We start from the raw sequence: 22190 nt of genomic DNA on the forward strand, positions 1-22190 counted from the left end.
CATTGGAAAGAGGGGGGCAAAGAACTGATGGTGTTTGATGAGCACTGAATCTAGGACGAGCTGGGAGAGATGGGGTATAAGGGAGAAGGGGGCTGTGAGAACCTGGTGTTTTCACAGGGACACTGGCAAGGCAGTTCTGGACCGAGAGCTCCATCATGGGAAGTGAATGCTCAGAAAGCAGAATAATTGCAAACAAGATGTCGGAGGTGGAGTGATTATTCAAGATGCAAGATCACGGGAGGTAGGGGGAGGGTAAAGGTTATTGGAGGGGTTGATGTTAAGGAATGGAGACCAAGGAATGGAAAGAACTACTCATGTTTGGCTTGTAATATGTTCAAAAACAGGCAAAAGCCATGTGCTGCGTTCCATCAAAATAGTGAGTATTGGGGAAGGAGGGAAGGGCAAAGTTAATAATACAAAAAAACAAAAAAAATGAAGGAAATCAAGACAAAATTATACGTATTGCAGTGCATTATTACAGATACTCTCCCCTCCCCAGCACCCAATTTCTGTATTCAACATCTTTCTACACACCCCTGCACAGATACATAACTGGGGGACCTCTTGTTTTTTTTCTTAATATTTATTTTTCATTTTTTATAATTAAGTCTTTAGCCATATTTTAGTTAATAGTATGAATGGGGGCTTCTTTGGTGGCCCAGACAGTAAAGAATCTTGTCTTCAATCCAGGAGATGGGGGATGTTACATTTAAAATTGAATAATTTTAACCATCAAATATGCAGAGGTCTCTAATTGTTCTATTTATAGGATTATTCAGTTCAGTTCAGTCGCTCAATTGTGTCCAACTCTTTGTGACCCCATGGACTGCAGCACATCAGGCTTCCTTGCCCATCACCAACTCCCAGAGCTTCCAGAGAAGCTCATGTCCATCAAGTCGGTGGTGCCATCCTCTGTCACCCTCTTCTCCTGTCTTCTTCAATCTCTCCCAGCGTCAGAGTTTTTGCCAATGAATCAGTTCTTCACATCAGGTGGCCAAAGTATTGGAGCTTCAGCTTCAACATCAGTCCTTCCAATGAATATTCAGGGCTGATTTCCTTTAGGATTGACTAGTTTGATCTTGCAGTCCAAGGGACTCTCAAGAGTCTTCTCCAGCACCACAGCTCAAAAGCAACAATTCTTTGGCACTCAGCTCTCTTTATAGTCCAACTCTCACATCCATACATGACTACTGGAAAAACCATAACTTTGACTATATGGACCCTTATTGGCAAAATAATGTCTCTGGTTTTTTAATATGCTGTCTAGGTTGGTCATAGCTTTTCTTCCAATGAACAAGGGTCTTTTAATTTCATGGCTGCAGTCCGCATCTGCAGTGATTTTGGAGCCTGAGAAAAAGTCGGTCACTATTTCCATTGCTTCTCCATCTATTTGCCATGAAATGATGGGACCAGATGCCATGATCTTACCTTTTTGAATGTTGAGTTTTAAGCTAGTTTTTTCACTCTCCTCTTTCGCTTTCATCAAGAGCTCTTGAGTTTTTCTTCGCTTTCTGCCATAAGGGTGGTGTCATCTGCTTATCCGAGGTTATTGATATTTCTCCTGGCAATCTTGATTCCAGCTTGTGCTTCATCCAGTCCAGCATTTTGCATGATGTACTCTGCAAAGTAATTAAGTAAGCAAGGTGACACTATACAGCCTTGATGCACTCCTTTTGGGCTTCCCTGGTAGTTCCCCTGCTAAAGAATCCACCTGCAATGTAGGAGACCCTGGTTTGATTACTGGGTCAGAAAGATCCCCTGGAGAAGGGATAGGCTATCCACTCCAGTTTTCTTGGGCTTCCCTGGTGGCTCAGCTGGTAAAGAATCTGCCTGCAATGAGGGAGACCTGGGTTCGATCTCTTGGTTGGGAAAACTCCCTGTAGAAGGGAAAAGTTACCCACTCCAGTATTCTGGCCTGGAGAATTCCATGGACTGTGTAGTTGCAAAGAGTCAGACACACCTTTCACTTTCCCAATTTGGAACCAGTCCATTGTTCCAGGTCCTGTTCTAACTATTGCTTCTTGACCTGCATACAGATTTCTCAGGAGGCAGGTAAGGTGGGCTTGTATTCTCATCTCTTTAAGAATGTTCCACAGTTTGTTGTGATCCACACAGTCAAATGCTTTGGTGTAGTCAGTGAAGCAGAATAGATGTTTTTCTGGAATTCCCTTGCTTTTTCTATGATCCAGTGGACATTGGCAATTTGCTCTCTAGTTCCTCTGCCTTTTCTAAATCTAACTTGATCATCTGGAAGTTCTCGGTTCACATACTGTTGAAGCCTGGCTTGGAGAATTTTGAGCATTACTTTGCTAACTTGTGAAATGAGTGCAATTGTGTGGTAATTTGAACATTCTTTGGCAATGTCTTTCTTTGGTATTGGAATGAAAACTGACCTTTTCCAGTCCTGTGGTCACTGCTGAGTTTTCCAAATTTGCTGGCGTATTGAGTGCAGCACTATCACAGCATCATCTTATAGGATTTGAAAGAGCTCAACTGGAATTCCATCACCGCCACTAGCTTTGTTCATAGTGATACTTCCTAAGGTCCACCTGACTTCACATTCCAGGATATCTGGCTCTAGGTGAGTGATCAAACCATCATGGTTATCTGGGTTATCAAGATCTTTTTTGTATAGTTTCTTTTGTGTATTCTTGCCACCTCTTTTTAATATCTTCTGCTTCTGTTGGGTCCATACAATTTCTGTCCCTTACTGTGCTCATTGTTGTATGAAATGTTCCCTTACTATCTCTAATTTTCTTAAGTGGCAAACCACTTCAGTGTTCTTGCCTTGAGGACCCCATGAACCCCCCATGGGGTTATTAGAGAATTTATTTAATAAATCAGTTTATAACCCTGCCAGGTGGCTCATCCAATCATGGGATAAATGTTGAAGGTCATTCTCTTTTCACACTTACTTTTGTGTCTGTCATTGAACCTAAAATTTCATCTGGAGATAAAGTCAGTGATGTAAGCTACAGATCCTTTGTGAAGGGGAGCAGGCCCAAGGGTCCACTCTGGCTCCCGTAAGTCAGGGAAATGCCCCTCCCTTTCTTCTCCCCTGAGATGCCCCAGAGGACTCCTGATCTCTTCCCTCTTTGTCTGCACTCAGGAGTACCACAGGAGCCTGGTTCCTCTTCCTTGGAGCCTGGAGGTGAGGCTGGAGCCCTGGGTGTGAGGCTGGAGCCCTGGGCTTGCTCCCTGCCCAATCCAGCAGGCAAGAATCCCTGCTGGCCACTACGATGATGTGCATAAAGCACTGTCTGCTCCTGGCCTCCTCGGTGGCTAGAGGTGACCTCAGAGCCAGCCTAGACAAACATTCACAATAGTGGTCTAGAGCGCCCTGCTCTAGAATCCAGTTTCCTAGCATTACCGAGTCAAAGCTCACACTGCTCGCCACATGGCAGGCCAACAAGTCTGAGAGACAAGGTGTTGAGGCAAGGAATATGATTTTATTTGGAAAGCAGGCAGACCAGGAAGATGACAAACTAGTACCTCAAAATAATTATTTAATGGGGTCTGGGTGCCAGTTTCTTTTATAGAACGTGGTGCTGGGTTGTGGGGGGCGGGGAGTGGCTGGAAAGGTGAAGAAGTAAAATAAAAATGCCATTAATCTTCAACTATCTCCTGGAATGGCCAGCCTCAGGGAGGGGATGTGTTAATTTCTTCCTTCCTGTAGCCATCCACAGATGGACAGGGTCCTGAACAAAGACATTTTGGTTTAACATTCAAGCAGAGGTGCAGGGTTTCCTGAGGCAGGCCGTTACGTGTAGACAGTATCCTTTTACCGAACAAAAGCAACAGGAAGCAAAGATTAAATTAAAAAAAGTAGAGCCACTGTGGAGTCAAAATTGGCTCTTCCTTGTAACACAAGAGCCCTGGAGTCACCACTTCCAGCAAGAAGTGGAGGCTTTCTATGCTCACAACACAAGGATTTGAAATGTACAGCCCCACTCAGTGGTGCAGAATGTGATTGTCTCCCTTTCTCTGTAACTGAATTGCATTAGTCTCCAAAAGCTCCATTTCCCCCTTTAATTTGATCATCATGATTTTTACCTTTATCGGGTTTCTCCAAAGTAACCCAGTCCCTCGGGTTTAAAACAATCATTTTGGTGTGAATGACCAATCAGGATTAAGGTTTACCTTCAAACTCCAGATCTGGCTGTTCTGTCTCAGTGCCCTGCTTTTCTTGGTATAAAAGTGGTATTACAGGAAAGTGGACCTGAATTGTCCGAGGAGACACATGTGCTGACAAAGCAAGAGGTTTTATTGGGAAAGGGCACCCGGGTGGAGAGCAGTAGGGTAAGGGAACCCAGGAGAACCGCTCTGCCATGTGGCTCGCGGTGTCCGGTTTTATGGTGATGGGATTAGTTTCCGGGTGGTCTTTGGCCAATCATTCTAATTCAGAGTCTTTCCTGGTGGCGCACGCATCGCTCAGCCAAGAGGGGTGCTAGCGAGAGGGATTCTGGGAAGTGGACGGACACGTGGTGTCTCCTTTCGACCTTTCCCGAACTATTCCCGTTGGTGGTGGCTTATTAGTTCCTTATTCCTTATCAGGATCTCCTGTCATAAAACAACTCATGCAAATGGTTACTATGGTGACTGGCCACAGTGGGCAGTTTCAATCAGTGTGCTTCCCCTAACAGTGGGGGCGGGAGTTGGGGAGACTGGGCTGTGTGTGGGGGTGGGAAATTTCTCTCTGTGGCCACCCAATAAAGCACAGGACCTTCATTTAAATTTGAATTCTAGATAGACAACAGTTTTCAAATTATAAATACATCCTAAAAATTCTTATACTAGACAATACATATATTATTTGCCTATACTGCAGAATTATCTGCGTAATCTTTATTTGCTAAATCTGGCAATCCTAACTCTCCCTCATGGTGTTCCTCCCAAACCTTTTGGCCATGTCTAGCCACCTTGAATCTAGAAATTAAAGCCGGGTGACCCCTCACCACCCTGTCTGCACAGTGAGCCCGCATCACCTACCTGCTAGGAGGAAGATCACAGGGGCAGGAGGAGCACCAAGGACAGCTGACGCTGGTTGATGTGTCAGGATGAAGGAGGAAAGAGACAGAGCAGACTCCATCTTGAAAGCAGGACTCCGTCTTGGGCCGGACTATGCCCAGTATCTATGGAAATGACATACCAACTGGAAAACCAGACCCCCCGGATGCAAGAGCCCCAGAGCTCGTACCTAGACTCTCCCTCGCCTAAAAGAATACCCTAATTATCTATGTAACCAAACAGAATCATAAATTCTACTGTGCTTATTGGGGTATGACCACAGGCCTATTGATAATTGTCCACTGTTAACTACCTAAGCTTAAGGCATAAGCAAATAGGCATAGGCATAATCAAAGGATTATCTTTGTATCTTTCTTTTCCTTTGTTCAGACTAGTTTCATGGAATTTGGGGAGGTGGGTTTGGGCACGTACACTTAGGGTATATAAGGTTTTCATGAAGAATCTAAGCTACTCCATTTTGTTAACAGAAAAACTCCATTTTGTAAGGTTCTGGGAAAAGAGCCTTTGGAAATCCCCTGACCTCACCCCACCACCCACGAGCCAATCGGACCCCAGACCAGAATCTCCTGACTTAACGCTCAGGAACTTGTGGTCTACCTAGGTAATAGGGACCAATCAAAAACCAACACACAACCCTTCAAAAGAAAGTGACCAATCAGATGTCCGCCTACCTAGAAATTCTTTTTTTCATGAACACTCCCTATATAAGCAATGTAACCCCAAACCCGGGGCTCCTCCCTATAGCCACTGCGTCTGTAACAGTGGGATCCCCAGCTCGAGCTTGGTAATAAAAACTCTCTTGCTTTTGCATCGGATATTGGCTCCCTGGTGGTCATTGGGAGATTTTGCGACTTGGGCATAACATTCACAAAAATGGATCAGGGTCCTTGGCTAAGAGGAGACTCTGCCTTGGGTCCACCAGTGTAATAAACTGCATTCTGCTATCTGCATTGTCCTTCTGGGTGAGTTTGTTTCCTGGAATGTGTGGCTACAACAAGGACATGGATCCCCTGCTCAGGGTTCTGTCGAACACTCTTTGATGGCAATCTTTGTGGCTGTGTCCACCTCCTCTGGGAACCATGTCCATCCTGGGCTCACTGAGTGACTGGCTCATCTCTGCACGTTTGGGTGGTGGGCATGGAGGTTGGTGAGCCTCTCCCTAGAGCAGCACAGCACCGTGGCCTGGTGTGGGCAGGTGGCTTTGAGAGAGGTGGTGGGTGGTGAACACCCCATGCCTAAGACACCACAGCTCTTCCGGAAGACCATACTGCCTACTGCCCTGCAGGTTTCTGAGGAGCACGGCAGGGGAGGAGTTCCAAGCCCGGGTGGCTAGTGGGAGAGGGGAACGAGGAGCAAAATCAAGGGATCCGGGGGAGTCGAGATGAATCCTCACAAGAGGGTAGTGTGAAGTGTCACTGCTGGGGCAGTGCAGGTCAGGAACCACCGCTGTCCACCCCCACCATGCTTGTTGGCTACAGTTTGTCATTTAAGCTCAGGGGCAAGTTCTGAGCTTTTTTTTTTTTTTAAGATACAGTGACTTTATTTCCATCCTCTTACAGTCTCCATCTGGTAAGTATCCTCATCTCTATAAACACAAAAATATTTCAAGAAAGCATATTATAAGATCGTATATATAAGCAAAAGTTTCATAGAATTTTATTGACCTTAGTTTATGTCCCCTGAAAACCAAAATTTTTGAGAAATATCCATTAGCCTTATTTAGCATATGTTACACCTTAACAGTTAAAATAACTCACTTTATTTAAATATTTCATCCACAACACTGTACAATTTCTAAAAATATTATGAAAGTATTTTGCAGTTGTGTCTTTTTTTTTTAGTTTCTTTTTAATGTGGACCATCTTTAAAGTGTTTATTGAATTTGTTTCAATATTGCTTCTGTTTTATGCTTTGGTCTTTTTGGCCTTGAGGCAAGTAAGATCTTAGTTCCCTGACCAGGGAACTTCCCCCCTGTTGAACTGGAAGGCAAAATCTTAACCACTGGATCACCAAGAAAGTCCCTGTAGTTGTGTCTTTATTGTAGAGATTCAATTTATTTAAGAAAATACTTGTCTGCAGTCCTGTCTGGAAACATCAGGAGCTGTCTGATGTGAAGAAAATTTAGAGACAGAGATTACCATACGGAGTCATTATCAGCTGCAGTGACTTGGACAAACAGAATCTAGTATCGCAGTCCTCCTGGCCCCAAGGTGGACAGTCTTGGAGTTGCTCCTCATTCTGGGGTCAACCTCGCTTGGCAGGCTCCTGGGGAAGGCCGACCTCCAGGAGAAGTCAGGAGGAGAGCCAGCTTACTGGCTACTACTAGTCAGCTGCTAGCAGTGCTAGAAGTCAGACCTGGCCAATTTTGCGTGTCCATCATCAAGGTCTTTTTCTTTAAAAAAATATTTATTTATTTTTAGCTGGGTTGGGTCTTAGCTGTGGCGGGTCTTAGCTGTGGCGTGCAGGATCTTTGTTTCAGTATGCAGGATCTTTCATTTCAGGCTCACCTGGGCTCCGTAGCTATTGCATGGGGCTTAAGTTGCTCCCCTGCATGTGGGATCTTAGTTCCCCAACCAGGGATCGAATCTGAGTTCTCTACTTTGGAAAGTGGATTCTTAATCACTGGATCACGGGGGAAGCTCCTGTCCTCAAAGTCTTGTCCTTGATGCCCCGTCACCATCTCCGACATAGATTTCAACAGCTGACTTTGAAACTCCAAAGCTGAGGGCTATTCACTGGGGACCCAGCTGAGTGAGGTGATCAGGTCTGAAGGAATCACCAGGTCTCACGGCTCCTTCATTTGTTCCATATGTTGACTGAGTGTCTGGTGTGGGCTAATCCAGTGCAAGGGACCACCATAGGTATTTGCACAACAGCATTCTAGCAACAGCATTCTAGCAACATTGTTCTCCACAGCCTAAAAAGGAGAGCAATCTATGTCCATTGATGGATGGATGGATACACAATTCATCCATGGCAGAATATTATTCAGCCTTAAAAAGGAAGAGAATTCTTTCAGATGCTATAGTATAAATGAAGTTTGAGGGCATTATGCTCAGTGAAGTAAGCCAGTTGCTTACTGTACGGTTCTGCTTATGTGGAGGTCCCTTGAGTGGTCAAGTCTGCAGAGACAGAAAGTAGGGTGGTGGATGCCGGGGACTGGGGGAGGGAGAATAGGGAGTCAGTGTTTAATGGGGACAGAATTGCAGCTTTGAAAGATGAAAAAGTTCTAGATGGGGTGGTGATGTTCACACACAAGGCAAATGTTCTTAATGCTACTGAACTATACAGTCAAGAACAGTCGAGATGGTAAATGTTATGTATATTCTACCACAATTAAACAAAAGAAAACAAAAACTGGCATGATCATTGTGTTTGTGGTAATATCACCTTGTCTCCCCTACGCAGGTGTGCCTGTGCATGCGTGCTCTGCTGCTCAGCTGCTCAGTTGTGTCCGACTCTTTGTGACCCCACAGACTGTAGACTGTCAGGTTCCTCTGCCCATGGGATTTTCCAGGCAAGAATACTGGAGTGGGTTGCTATTTCCTACTCCAGCAGGTGTGCACAGAGCTTTGCATTTTATTTCCCCTATAATTTTGTCTATTTTCAAGCATTCAGCGATGAGTCATTGTATAAAGAAATAAATCGTTGGTAATATTTTGTGAGGTCATTTGGGAACCTCCTCTGTGTCTTGGTTTAAAAGTTTTGTGCTTAAGAGTTTGTGAAAGTCATATGGGTCAGCTTGAGCAACAGCTGAAGGCTCTCTTCCTGAATATAGCAGCTGGAAGGAAAAAGAAAAATCAGTGAGAAGATTCTGTGGTCGCCTGAAGTGCCACAGTTTCCAGCATTCCCTGAATACTGGCGTCTTCGGCCAGTGGGGATGAGAGAAGGCAGAGTGGGAGGGGTTGAAGTTCCAGACCTCACTGCCTAGAACCCAGGTTTCCCTGTCCCAGCCCTCATTCTCAGCAAAAGGCTAATCCTCTGCCACAAATGCACCCTCCATCCTTTAAAGTAAAATCAAGCTGTGATGTTGCTTCTGTTCCTTATTGATGTGGCAAGAGATATGTTTATTTCACACTGGAAAGGGACATTTGTTAAGGGACACCAAGGTGTACAATCCTTCCCCAACCCATGACCCATACAGCCTTCTGTGAGGCAATTTGAAAATGCACAACTGGTCATACACCTTACACACACATGCACACACGCAGCACATGCTCACTTAATTTTCTCCAGTAAAATTAGCATTCAAACCATGACAATTTAGAGACGGGAGGGGGCCACTCTTTACACTTATGCCAAGTCCACAGATGCCCACCAGGACTGTCTTGGGCACACCTGGGTATATATCCTTCCACCAAGAGGGTTCATCGTGGTCTGGTTTCTTCCTTTTTCTCAGAAGATCTTGTCACCTCTGTCCTCTTCATCTGCATCCCAGCCACACCGGTCTTCTCTCACCTCAGGACCTTTGCACATCCTCTTCTGTAATCTGAGATACTCTGTCTGTCCTGGCTCATTTCTGCAGATCTTTTGGATCTCAGCTTGCATTGTTGCTGCCCCTCCATCTCCCACATTTCATACTATCTTGAGGGACTTGCATTATTTTCTTCCTAGTGCATATCAAAGTTGGTAATTACATATTTGTTTCTGTGATTATTTGTTAAATGTAGGCCTTCTCCTCCAGACTGTAGGCTCCATGCAGACAAGACACAAGTGGTCATTTTTACCTTAGTGGTCTGGCATGTGCTGCCACTGGATATTTGCTGAATGTGTGAATGACTCTGTCTCAACACCTTTATTTTATAGGTGGAGAAGGGAAGGCCCAGAGAGAAGGGGATTAAGTCCCTCCAGTCTGATCAGCATCATATCCTGAGGTCCAGAAGTCTTTCTCCTTTGACCCACAGCCCCCCATCAAGGTTAGGTTCTCCCTGCCTAAGCGTGGACCCCTTACAGACTGAGTGAGAATCTATACGCCTTCCCTGGAGAGCACTAAACCTGCCGGCTGTTGCCTTGCAGAGAGCAGAGTGGCAGCCCCCCTGCATGGCCCTCTGCCTTCCACCCAGGGTTTGTGTAGGGGGTTAAGAAACGTGTCCCCTCTTCTCCAGGATGTGCCAGGAGATGGTAGGCCCTCACTGAGGCCCCATCTCTGGTGACAGGATTTTTGCTCATTTCCAGCCCGGAGTACAGGAGTGATGATGACAAGGCATATTTTGGTTTCTCTGAGAACGGACTTTAATGGCATTGCCAAGCCCTGATTCAGCGCCTTCAATCCCTGTGAAAGAACCTAACCTCCAGGACATCCCATCAAACAAGCTCAGAATAGCAAGAGGGGTTAATGAGCCCATGAATTAGAATTTATCTTGGTGAAATGAAAGGCAAAATGATGGCAGAGTTGAAAAAGGCCATTAGAGGGAACATGAAGAGAAGAAAATAAAACCAGCCCCGCCTCCCCGGCTAAATTCCCTGAAGCATCCCTGATGCACTGCCCTTAGGATGTCCGAATGGGGCCCAGCAGGCGCCTCGCTGATTTCTCAGTGGGCGGCAGCAACAATGACTCATTTTGGGAGAGAAGTGATTTCTCTCTCCATCCACCACATTGAATTTGTCAGTTTAAAAAAGTGAACATTTCTTCTTGCTATTTGCTAGTTTTTAGCTGATTCTTCTCTCTCTCTCTCTTTTTTAGGTAGCTGTACGAGCTCGCCCATTTCGGTAACAAGTGATAGAATTCTAACTCAAACTTCCTTAAGTGAAACATAAAACCTATAAATATGAGATGAATTTCTCGTGGACTGCAGGAATGTCTGGGTTTCCTGTCCTCTCGCTCATCTCTGCTTCCCTCCTCTGATCATTGATTTTCCTGTGGGTGGCAGGAGCCAGGGTAAGATGTTTCATTTCAGCCTTGCCCAAGATGGCAAAGCCCGCCCACTGCCGCCTGCTGCCGCCGCCTGCAGAAGTGTTGGCTGACTCAGGCCTCCAAGGAGACTGAGATGATTTCATGCTGGCAAAGCTGCCTCTGTTTACAAATCCTTCACAGTCTCCCAGTGACCTGGCAGAGGAACAAAACTTCTATGGTGCTGTGGAGTCCTGCATGGATAGGACTCTGTGTTGATCCCACAAGCTTGATCCCATCTTCAACCCCTGGGCCCTCACCTTGGCTCGCTGGAACCGTCTTAAAACCCCTTGATTTGCAAGTTCGTGTGCTGGGACAGGTCAGAACACTCTAGTTATTGGGAATGGGGTGTTAAAGTGAGTTTTGAAAACCTGATGACCTTGGAGAGGGCTTTCACTTGTACGGTATGTGCATGTGTGCTAAGTCACTTAGGTTGTGTCTGACTCTTTGCGATCCCATGGGCCTGCCAGGCTCCACGGTCCATGGGATTCTCCAGGAAGAATACTGGAGTGGGTAGCCATTCCTCCTCCAACGGTCCATGGGATTCTCCAGGAAGAATACTAGAGTGGGTAGCCATTCCTCCTCCAAGGGGTCTTCCTGTTCCAGGGATTGAACCCAGCTCTCCTGCAGCTCCTGCCTTGCAGGTGAATTCTTTCCCTTTGAGCCACCAGGGAAGCCCCATTCCCCCAACTTGTACAGTATTTATTTATAAATACTAGACAGCAGTTCTGATCATCCATCTCCCATCATAGCCCAGAGACTCCTACTTGCGCCATGGTCCAGACTCAGTGATTATGGAGTGGCTGAAGCCGTTCCCTCCATGGGCTCCATAACGCCTCATCCACTTAGGGCAACTCCGACACTGTGTCCTACGGCCTGTGGGGCCCTACATGGCCTGGCCCCTCCTTGCCTTCTTTATTCAGTGCCCATTTCCCCCTGTTAATTCTGCTTCAGCCTCTCTGACCTTCCTGTTGTTCTTTGAACACTCTGGGCTCACTCCTACCTTAGGGCCTTTGCACTTGCTGTTCCGCCTGTATGAAAACTATGCCCACATGCTTTGTCCTTTTGGTCTTAAGTCTAGCATCACCTCCTCAAGAGGCCTTCCCTAATGCAGTCTTCTCACACCAACTCACTCTCACGTCACCCTCTTTAATTTTCTTCATTGTACTTGTCACTGTCTGAAATTATTTGCCTGTCTATTTGGAATGTAATTTCTGAGCCCACTGATTACGGAACTTGCTCTGAATCCCAGCAGCATAGCTTCCCGTGTGAACTTGGGAGAGTGGATTGGCCTCTCTGTACCTCGGTCTTTCATTTACCAATTAGGGTTAATGAGAGCACCTACCACAGTTGTCATGAAGTCAAGTAACACAGGCAAAATTTTTAGAGTAGTGTCCGGTTCATAATAAGTCCTAATCCTATGAGTGAAGGCTTGAGTGCTAGGTAAGCCTTTACTCACATGATTGCTCCAGCTGCTGCCCCCCTGCTGCTGCTCCCGTTACCATTGCCAGCATCCCCGTCTTCGTCATCTTCAGCACCATCACACCCATCACCACCATCACTATTGTCATCCCCTTCATCACCATCACCACCATCACCACCAACATAGTTATTCCATCACAAGAATATAAACTCAGTTGAATATAAGCTGAATTGTTTGTTCATTCTTCACAGGGTCTAGAACAGTGCTTGACATGCAGTAGGCATGTAAGAATTTATTGAATGAATGTGGAGTTATTAAATGAACACATGTGCAAATACTGCTGTTGACATGGAATTCTGCTGCAAAGCTGACATTACGTGGAATAGACTGCTGATTGCTGGAGTGTGGGAGAACAGGGTCAAAAATAAAAACCACCCTCCCACTCACTCTGGATGCTCTTCTAGCCTTGCCTGACTCCCAGCACCTCTGAATCACAGGGGCTCCATGCTGCCTCATTGATTAAATGTCCAGGCCCATTCAGTGATGGATTTTGCATCAATTCCATCCTGCCCTTGGGAGCAGACCTGGGCAGGAAAGCTCTCTTAAATAAAGACATTTAATGATAGGTTTGTGACCCTGTGTGAAGGGAGGCAGGGTAGGGAACTCCCTTTTCATTAGTTGAGGTCAGAAGAAGCCAGGTGGGAGGAGGAAAGTGGGCTGGAGCCTACGCTGTTCTCTGAGTCAGAGGAGCTTGGCTCACAAAGCTGCCTGCGAGTCGTCTGGGCAGAGGGTATTAGAGTGACTTGTAGTGAGGTGTCCTGAGGCTGATACAAAGAAGATGGGAAACTCTACTTGACTTTGCAGCCTGTCTGCCTGAAGGCTGCAAGGGAGAAAGGGATGGAGTGGCTTTGCGGCAGCCATCCGAGAGTGCCTGGCAGAGGGAGGGAATTCAGATGCTTGTTCATAAGATTCAGCTCAATGGGTTGCAATAAGAATTCAGGTTCTGTAACACTAGCTGTATTCTACTAATCCAGAAAAAAGAAAATAAGAGAAATACATTTCATTCATGCGTGCTATCAAATTGCATCATTATAAAATGCTCTTTTCCCCCCTAGATACTTAAATTGCTAATACTCTTGCACAATTTATAGACCAACACCTGAGGTGGTTTTTCCCTCAGTCTTCTCTTCTGTGTATTACAGATATCTAAAGCCCTCTCCAAGATTCCATATATCCCCTTGGGAAATGGTCTCCTTTGACACCAAGCTGCCTCCACAGCACATAATTCCTCATCCCATATGCCCGTGTCTATTCTGTTAATAAATGCCCAGAGCTGGGACTCAGCCTTCATCCTTATTTTCCATGAAAGAAAGATAGGAAGGAAGGGAGTGAGGAAGGAAAGAGGGGTTTGCGCAGATCACTCAGCATGTTCCGACGACTGCAGGACACCAGGCCCAGCCCTTCCTCCTTCTGGATGCTCCTCCCATCTCCTGGCTGATGATCAATTGGCAAAGTTATCAGAAAAGACTCCACTTAAAGTTTAATGAATTAACCTATAGGATATTTTCTTCTTTCTGGTCCATACCACTTTCTCCATTACATCAACACTGGTTTTACAACTTTTTAGGGAAAAGTTGATGCTGTGGAATGATTGAATCACAAATTGTGTTTTGACTTTGGTAGACTCACAGCATAGACTTGGAGGGCTATTGGGTTCATTTTTGTCATCTCCAAATAAGATAACAGTGGCCAGTCTAGACAGTGGTAAGATGAGGTTTGGACAGGAAGCAGGAGAAGAGGGCCTGGAACTGACCCTGTGTTGGTTGAATGAGGTGGGAAGATCTGAGACTACAAGGGGACCTTTTCTTTCCAGGTGGAGCTTTGGAGGCGGGAAGTCTCCTGGGCTCTCTGCCTGCAGAGGGGGGCTATGTCAATGACGATAGCTGCATGGGATCCCCCACATTCCCAGAGTGTCAGAGAAAATTACTTCTGTGGCACCAAGGGTGTCTTGGCTGGGGGAGGGCGATAGAGACTGACATGGGCACCACAGTCAAGATGGTGAGTCTGAAGCAGTTACCACATGGACCACAGTGAGAACCAAGGAGAACAAGGGAGAGCATGGCCTCAGTCATCATGACCCCATGAAACTGGGCAGACAACATCAGGTTCCAGACCCCACACCCACCCTCCATTGCCTGGGCCCCATGAAGACCCTCCCCTCCAACAACGTGAGGATGGAGTTGACGAGGGAGACTCTGAGCTGGTCACGCTCCATTCGCTGGCCTCTCAGCCCTGCTCTCTTATGGACTGTAACCCTCAGATGCCGTTACCAGCCTCCTCCATTGAGTCTGGCCAAAAGGGCGGCCCAAGGGGGAGGCTCAGAGGCAGGAGGAGGGGGAAGCAGAGAAACTTCTCTCTCATCCCTCCCTGCCATGTCTGTGGTTCTGGCAGTCCTTCAGGGCCACTGCCCTCCCTGGGTTCTGTGACAATCTCTCCTCCCAGGCCAAAGGGAGAGGGTGACCACCTGCCCTGGCTAGTCCCTGATGTGTAGCCTCCCTGGTGGGTCCCTTGTGCTCTGCCCACAGCTCTGAGAACAAGCTCTTTATGAGACCACCCTGTGAACGCCCTGAGCTGGATCCTCTTCCGTCAGGACTCTGAACGTCTGAACTGGCTGAGATGCACTCATTGACCAAGGTGGCATTTCTCACCCCATGGGGAAATGGAGGCTCAGGCAGGGACAACGGGGAGACTCCAAGGCACACAGAGTTCCCTTGGTGCACCCCTAAATATGCAGTCTGGGGTCACATCTGCTCCAGTTCCCAAGGCCTCCTTTGCACCCAAAGCTACCCCTCTCCTCCTCCTAGAAGTGGCTGCCTGAACCTGCAAACTCAGAATTCCCAGGGACACACTGTGACTGACAGACACTCACAATGAAAACTTGCAGAGTTCATGTAAAGCTGAGTCGATGCGAAGAATCTTCCAGAACAGAGCAGTCCTGGCCCGGGCTGTCTGCCCTTGCTTGGACATTCCCTAGAGTTAGAGGATGTAAACACCACTAGCACTGTGGAAAGTAGTGGATGGGACTCCGGGAGTCTTTCTAGCCAAGCATTTAGAGCAAAGCTTTAGGGAGTAGGGAATAAAACTCCGTATTAAAGTCTCCTGGACTTCCCCGGCAGTCCAGTGGTTTAAGACTTCATCTTCCAATGGCAGGGGCTGTGGGTTCGAACCCTGGTTGGGGAGCTAAGATGCCACATGCCTTGCAGCCAAAAACCCAAAACATAAAGCAAAAGCAATATTGTAACAAATTCAATAAAGACTAAAGAAATGGCCCACATTAAAAAAATCTTTAAAAAATAATTTAAAAAATTGTTTCCTTTGTACTAAATAGTTTTTTATTCCCTTGCCAAGTCATTTCTGATATAACTGGTCTGTAACCCATAGCTGAGAATCAAGTCCCTGACTCATGGAAGGGTCCCCAACCTGGACAGCTGCTGGGTCTCCCCTTCTTTGGACAGAGGGGCTGGCTTAGCAGAGCTCCCAGCAAGAGGCGTTTATCACTCAGGTCATTAGGAGGAAGCGGTGTCCTTGGGTAATATTTATATGGTAAACATCCTGGGAATTTATAAGTGGCAAAGACAGCTATCATCACAGTAATTTTCCTCACGCCATCATAATAGCTTGAAGCGTTAAATAGCCTTGTAAAAGTCACAGCTCTTCTTAGGAAGGACAGTGTCCTTACGGAAGAATGCTTTAGAATCAGAGCACACATGATCTACTGAGGAAGGCAGCCTGGGCTTCCTTTCTGTTGTAAATTACTTGGCCTGACAGCATGTCCAAGTATTGAATTATTAAGTAGAGAAATGTTGGCCCTGTTTAATACAGTTCCTGTAAACCAGGTGTTGGAGAAAAGGTCACAAAGGAAACTCTCATATAAAGATGAGGGGAAACCTAGGACCAAGATCCAAATGGCCAAATGCTGCAGAAGAATCAGTCCCTGCTGATGAAAGATAGGAAACAGGGCAGAGTGGAGAACATGATTGCCCTGACTTACTAGAGGAGCTTTCCCCCAGGCTGGAGTATGGTCCCTACTGTGAGGTGTGCAAACACGGAGGGACAGCTTCTCAAAGCAGCTAGTGAAAGCAGATGCCCATCCTAGGGTCAGCGTGTGGAAACACTCTGCTTACTCCATTCTGGCCCTGAATAAAGGACCTCCAGCCTCCCTGAATCTGCTTGAAATGCAGGAGTCCTGGGTTCAATCTCTGGTTCAGGAAGATTCTCTGGAGAAGGGAACGGCAACCCACTCCAGTATTCTTGCTTGGAAAATCCCATGGACAGAGGAGCCTGACAGATTGCAGCCCACGGGGTTGCAAAGAGTCAGAAACCGAGCGACTAACACGACGTCTACTAGCCTCCTGGATCGGCTCGGACCTCTCCAGGGTGCTGAAAACTTCCAGCCTGTTGTTTCCAGTGACTGAGATGTTGCATGAGTCCTGTAGTCACATCTATACTGGACTGGATATCTTCTCAGTTCTCCTGGTGTGTCTTCACTAGCCATGGGTGGTCTCCCTTGTTCCTGTGCCGTGTCTACACTGACTGCACCCACTCCCTGCACTGACCCAGGATTCTCTTTGTTTATCCTGCTTTGCGGACTTGGTTAGCTCCCTATTTCCTCTGGTGAGTCTACACAGGCCTGGGAAATTTTCCCAGACCTTTGCTGTGTTTGCTCTGACATAGAATGTTTTCCAAGTGTCTATACTGCTTGAGATTATCCGCTCATTATCCTGCTGTGTCTACAATGAACTAGGATCTACCCCAATTCCCCTCAAATGTCTACAGTGATCTGGCACGTGTTTGTTAGTTGCTCTCCTGTTTCTACACTGACCTAGATTATCTCCCAAATTTCTCTGGCAGGGGAATTCTGGTCTGGGATTTCTTATTAGTTCCTCTCTGTTTCTAGAGTGACCTGGGATGACTCACCAGTGCCCCAGGTGTGTCTGCACTGGCTTTGCTGTCTTCTTAGTTATCCTGTTGTATCTGCACTGAGCCGGCAGTGTCTCCCCAGCTCCCTTGGTCTTGCCTTGGCTATGTGAGCTCAGTCAAGGTTTGATGGAGAAACACAGCCTGGAGGAGGGGCTCAGTGCCCCTCTGTGGACATAGGCCCCCATCCTCAGTCAGGGGCACCAGCTCCTGGTCTTGAAGCATCAATGCAGAACTCTTTCCTCATCTGTCACTCTATTCCAGACAAAATCTCTTAGTCAGTCAGCTTTATGAGCCACCCTTTATCATGCATTGATCTGTCCAGTCTGAGGCTGGGCCTTCTATGCTCAAGCTTGTTAAACAAGCACAAGGTCCCTGGGTTAGGAGCTCATTCACAGTGGAGGCAGTGTTGCTGGAGAAGAAGATGGAGTTCCTCTTCCTAGAATAGACCCCATTTCTCCATGAAGGAACTTGCAGGGTGCAGCCAGGAGGGGTTCAGGCAGCTTTCCACAGTCAAGGCCTCTGAGGACCCCCTGGGCAGTGACCCCCTCCCCGGTGAGAACCCAGAAGAGCTGCCCCAGGGGTCTGACCCCAAGGACTTCACAGGTGTAGCAGCCCTGGGCCATGGGGCACCTGAGTGGGAGATGGATGGGGTCCTTGCTTTCACCCTCAGACCATTTCTCTGCCTGCAGGATGGAGCTGACTTGTCTCCAGAGAACAGAGTTGGACCTGCTCCTGCACCCACAGTCAGAGGACTGTGGGTCCCCACAGCTCCCTGTCCCCCTGGTGCACTCAGGGCCAGTTGTGGGGCAGGAAGCAAGTTTCATCCACTGTTCACACCTGCATGAGTCACCAGGTGAGTGGCTTTGCAGGAAATACAGCCCTGAGTGTGGGTCTGAGCCTCCTAGGGGCCCTTCAAACCCTACTTACTCCGGGTATCACCTGAGCTGTGCCCAGGGATGAAGGGCAGGTGGGTTTCCTGCTCTGTGGCTGTCACTGCAGATTTGAGCTGCAGAAGGGGCAGTTTGAACTCCAGACAGGAATAATGGAGCTCCTTTGTGAGCAGGCCTCCTGCCTCCAGCCCAGCCTGAGATTGGAACCACAAGATGACTGGCTCCCTAAACCCCAGCGCCCATGGGCTCCATGTCAAGGATCAGTAGAGACCAGACTGCAGGTGAGGATTCACTCTCCTGCATCATAAATGTCGATGCAGCAGTTGGAGGCCTGGAGCATGCAAAACGCAAACACACCATCTGGCAGAATCTTCTTTCCCCTCTAACCCCCATCTGTCAAAGGGGCCCTAACACCTGACTTGAGGGGGTGGTGGGATGTTTGCTTTGTCCCTGAGGCTGCAGGAGGGAAGTGGGGGAGGTCTGCAGGGAGAGGCAGCACCTGGTGCAGGAGTCTTGGGATACCTCCCTGTTCAGAGGGAACAGCTGGGAGGCGGTATACAGGGGCTGTGCTGGGGGCCAAAATTCAGGACAGGGAGGAACCTGGGGGTAGAGGATGGAGAAGAGCCAGCTGCACAGCTGGACTGCATTGAAAGCTGAGGATGGCTGACCTGGGCCCACAGGGAAGGTGTTTCTCACAATCCCATGAAGGGGCTGCTTGCTTCACCGGGGGTGAGGTCCCTGCTACTAGGAAGGCTCAAGCATGTCAGACTTTTAGCTTCTCCCTGCAGAATCAGACTCTGGGAGAATCAGATCTGGTCTGGGGTGGGGCCTGAGAACCCCTTTACCTCTGCAGCTGCTCCTGGTGTCCTGATTCCTGGGCTCTGAGAGCCCAGGCTTGGGACTGGCCTTGGACTCTGCTCCATGCAGATGTAGCTCTGGGGCAGGATCTCCATCACAGGGCTAAGAACAGCTCCAGCTCCAGGCAGATTCTCAAACAAGGAGGTCAGTGCCCCCTTCCCCTCTGCAGCACCAGGGCTATGAGACAAGAGCCCTAATCCTGGGGACACTGAGCGTCCAGACTGTGGAGATGAGCCCTGGACACTGACAACCCCATCAGGAAGCCTCAGGAGGCAGCGGCGCTCGAAGTCTGGTCCCAGCCCATGGTGTCCTCCTGCAGGAGGGGTCTTCCCACTGTGACCACTAGGGATACACTGAGTGAGTCTCCCCTCCCTGAACAGTTGGCAGGTGGTCTTGCTTTGAAATCAAACTCAAGTTGGGAGCAGCATCCACATTGGGTGCTGTATGTGGAGTGATTGTCAGATATAAGGTTTGTTTCTGATTCAGGACCCAAGTCAACTCTGAGCCCCCTGTTCCTCTGTGTACACTTGGGGGTCAGAAGAGGAAGTCCAGGGAAACGCATTTATGGGGCAGGGCCCTCAGCACCACCCTCCATGAGGACAGGACCTGGATGGGGAGGGATCTGGGCTGAGCAGCTCTCAGGTGGGAGCAGGACGCCTGCTCAAGAAGCTGACTCTCCTGCCCTTGCTGCTGAGCCAGTGGGTAGAGATGCGGAGGTGACCGGACACACCCAGTCCTAGGAGGGGCCCCCAGCACAGCCCTGCAGCCCTGCCAGGAGCAGATCCATCCTCCAGGGGGAAACTGTCCTGCGCTGGATCCCCCAGATTCCCACAGGAAGTGACCCCAGAACCCAATCTCTGCTGATCACAGTGACATCAGCACAGGGCACAGAAGGTGGGCTGAACTATGGGCTCAGGTGACCAGGCCAGGTTTTCTCCTGCTTGTGATTAGACCCATCATGGGTGGGGAGCAGGCCTCAGGGAGCCTGGGGGAGGGGCTCTGTCTCAGATGAAGTTCCCAGATCACCCTGGAGCATATGATGGATCCCCAGATAGCCATGACCTGGACCCTCAAAGTGTTCTTGGACCTGATGCCCAAGGAACTCACTCTCTAGGGCGTGCAGAGTGTTTCTCACCTGCGTCCTGCCTGGCACTGCCCAAGACAGCTTCTGCCTTGGGGTGGGGGACTGACTTGCACTTTGCAGACAAGACCCAGGTGGCTGAGTGATCTCAGTTTAAATAATTCAGTAGGAAGCATGGAGATTAAGCAGGAGATATTTCTGCTTAAGGACAACACATTACAAACTTATGGGTTATTTATTCCTTTAATTTTGCCTCTAATGCAACCATAAATTTACATTATTAGATTTTTCATGAATATTAATTTCTAAAAGAAAATTCGTGGTGGTTCTGGTTTTCCAGTGAAAGGGGAGGGAGGGAAGGAGACTGCATTACTCAGGCTCTGAGGGCAGGTCCTGGACTCTTAGGCGCCCAGTGCAGGAGAACCCGCTGTGGGGTCTTCCTGCAAAGGGGCAGCCGCCCCCAAACCCAGGAGTGAGCAGGAGGCAGGAAGCAGGCAGAGCTGAGGGTATAGACACACCCCTCAAGTCAAGCCTGGTTTCATGGAAGAAGTTTGCTTCTGCAGAGGGGCTGGCTTCGCGGTATTCAGGGTGCAGGTGTGGCAGGCAGGGGTGGGGCAGACTGGGTGCAGGAAGAGTGAGGGGCAGAGATACCATATCTTCTGTGCCCTGGACATTTCGCTCTTCCCTTCTTTTAGCTCCCACACTCGCTCTGCCCTGCTCTGTCTGAGAGGCTGACCTCTGACCTCCATCTGCGGGTTTGGACATCAGGGGTGCCAGCAGGAGAGCAGAGGGAAGGAGGAGGGGAGGTGGACATTTATTCCCACCCCTCTCTGCTCGGGGCTCTGGACTCAGGCAGGTTCCCCCTCCCCCCAACGTACACACCTGCACATATACAACACACACACACACATACTTAACATACCCACCATGCAGCCAGGCTCTGCTGACGTGAAGTCCAGGAGCCTGGGGACCCAGGAAGACAGACATGCTATGTAGAAAATGCAGGGTGAGGAGGGATGACTGGGAGGTGACAGAGGATCAGGGAGTCTCCCCTGTGGAGGGGACATTTGTGTTGAGAATGCCTGTGATGGCTCAGTGGGCAGCTGAGCTGTGGATTGTAATTTAATCATTTACTTCCTGCAAACTGGAAGTCAGGAACTGTCCACCCAGAATAGATGTTTGTGGGGCTGGAAGTTTTTAGCTGCCTTCTGTCAGCAGCCCAGCCCCCCTCACATTGTGAGTTATGAGCAGCCAGGACCCCAAAGAGCTCCTTGAACATCTGTCTTGCAAACCAGTGCCTCTCAGAAGCACCCAAGGAGCTTGTTAAACCATGGACTCTGGTTCAGGTGGAGCAGGTTGAGTTTATATTTCTATTGTGATCTACCCACCCCATCTTTTGTCCCCTGAGTTCCTCAGTGGGGTTCACCCTTGTCCTGTCCATGGAGTTGGGGCTCCTGCCGGCCCCTGAAGACTGTTTCCTCTTCAGGTTCCTTCTGCTTCCTGTTTACAGAGCAGTCCCACATGGCGTCTGGCTTGACTTTGGGGCTCCACTCCAACACTTGTTAGTCTTGCTTCAAACAAGGGAGAGAGGCCTGAGTCTCAGAGATCTTGGCAGCTGCTGTGTTTGGCTAGCATTTAATAACAGGCCTCTTTGGAGGCATTTCCATGCTCTTAAGTAAAAAAAATGAATCATTATTTTAAAATACTGTGTATTTGGAAAGAGAAGTTTTAGGTGGACAACAAAATTGAGGGAAATAATATAGAGACTTCCCGTATAACCCACTTCCCCACACACGCACAGCCTCCCTCTTTCTCAACACTTCCCATCAGATGGTACATTTGTCACAACTGAAGAACCTACATTGACTCATTGTTATCACTCAGAGTCCATAGTTTACTTTGTGGTTCACTCTTGGCTCTGTATGTATGAGCTTGGACAGCTGTGCACCGACTTGGACCCATCATTATAACATCATACAGACCATTTTCACCGCCCTGGAAATCCTTTGTTTTCCAACTGTTTATCCCTCACTCCCTCCC

At 48.2% G+C, this 22190-nt stretch overlaps 1 pseudogene; it reads left to right on the top strand.

The window, feature by feature from the left end:
* LOC138422291 (sec1 family domain-containing protein 1 pseudogene) overlaps window positions 1–12559 on the top strand; it is a 32618-nt pseudogene extending 20059 nt beyond the window's left edge.
* The last annotated feature ends 9631 nt before the right edge of the window (window positions 12560–22190 follow it).

This window comes from Ovis canadensis, chromosome 17 (genome assembly GCF_042477335.2).
Source record: "Ovis canadensis isolate MfBH-ARS-UI-01 breed Bighorn chromosome 17, ARS-UI_OviCan_v2, whole genome shotgun sequence".
Taxonomy (NCBI): domain Eukaryota; kingdom Metazoa; phylum Chordata; class Mammalia; order Artiodactyla; family Bovidae; genus Ovis; species Ovis canadensis.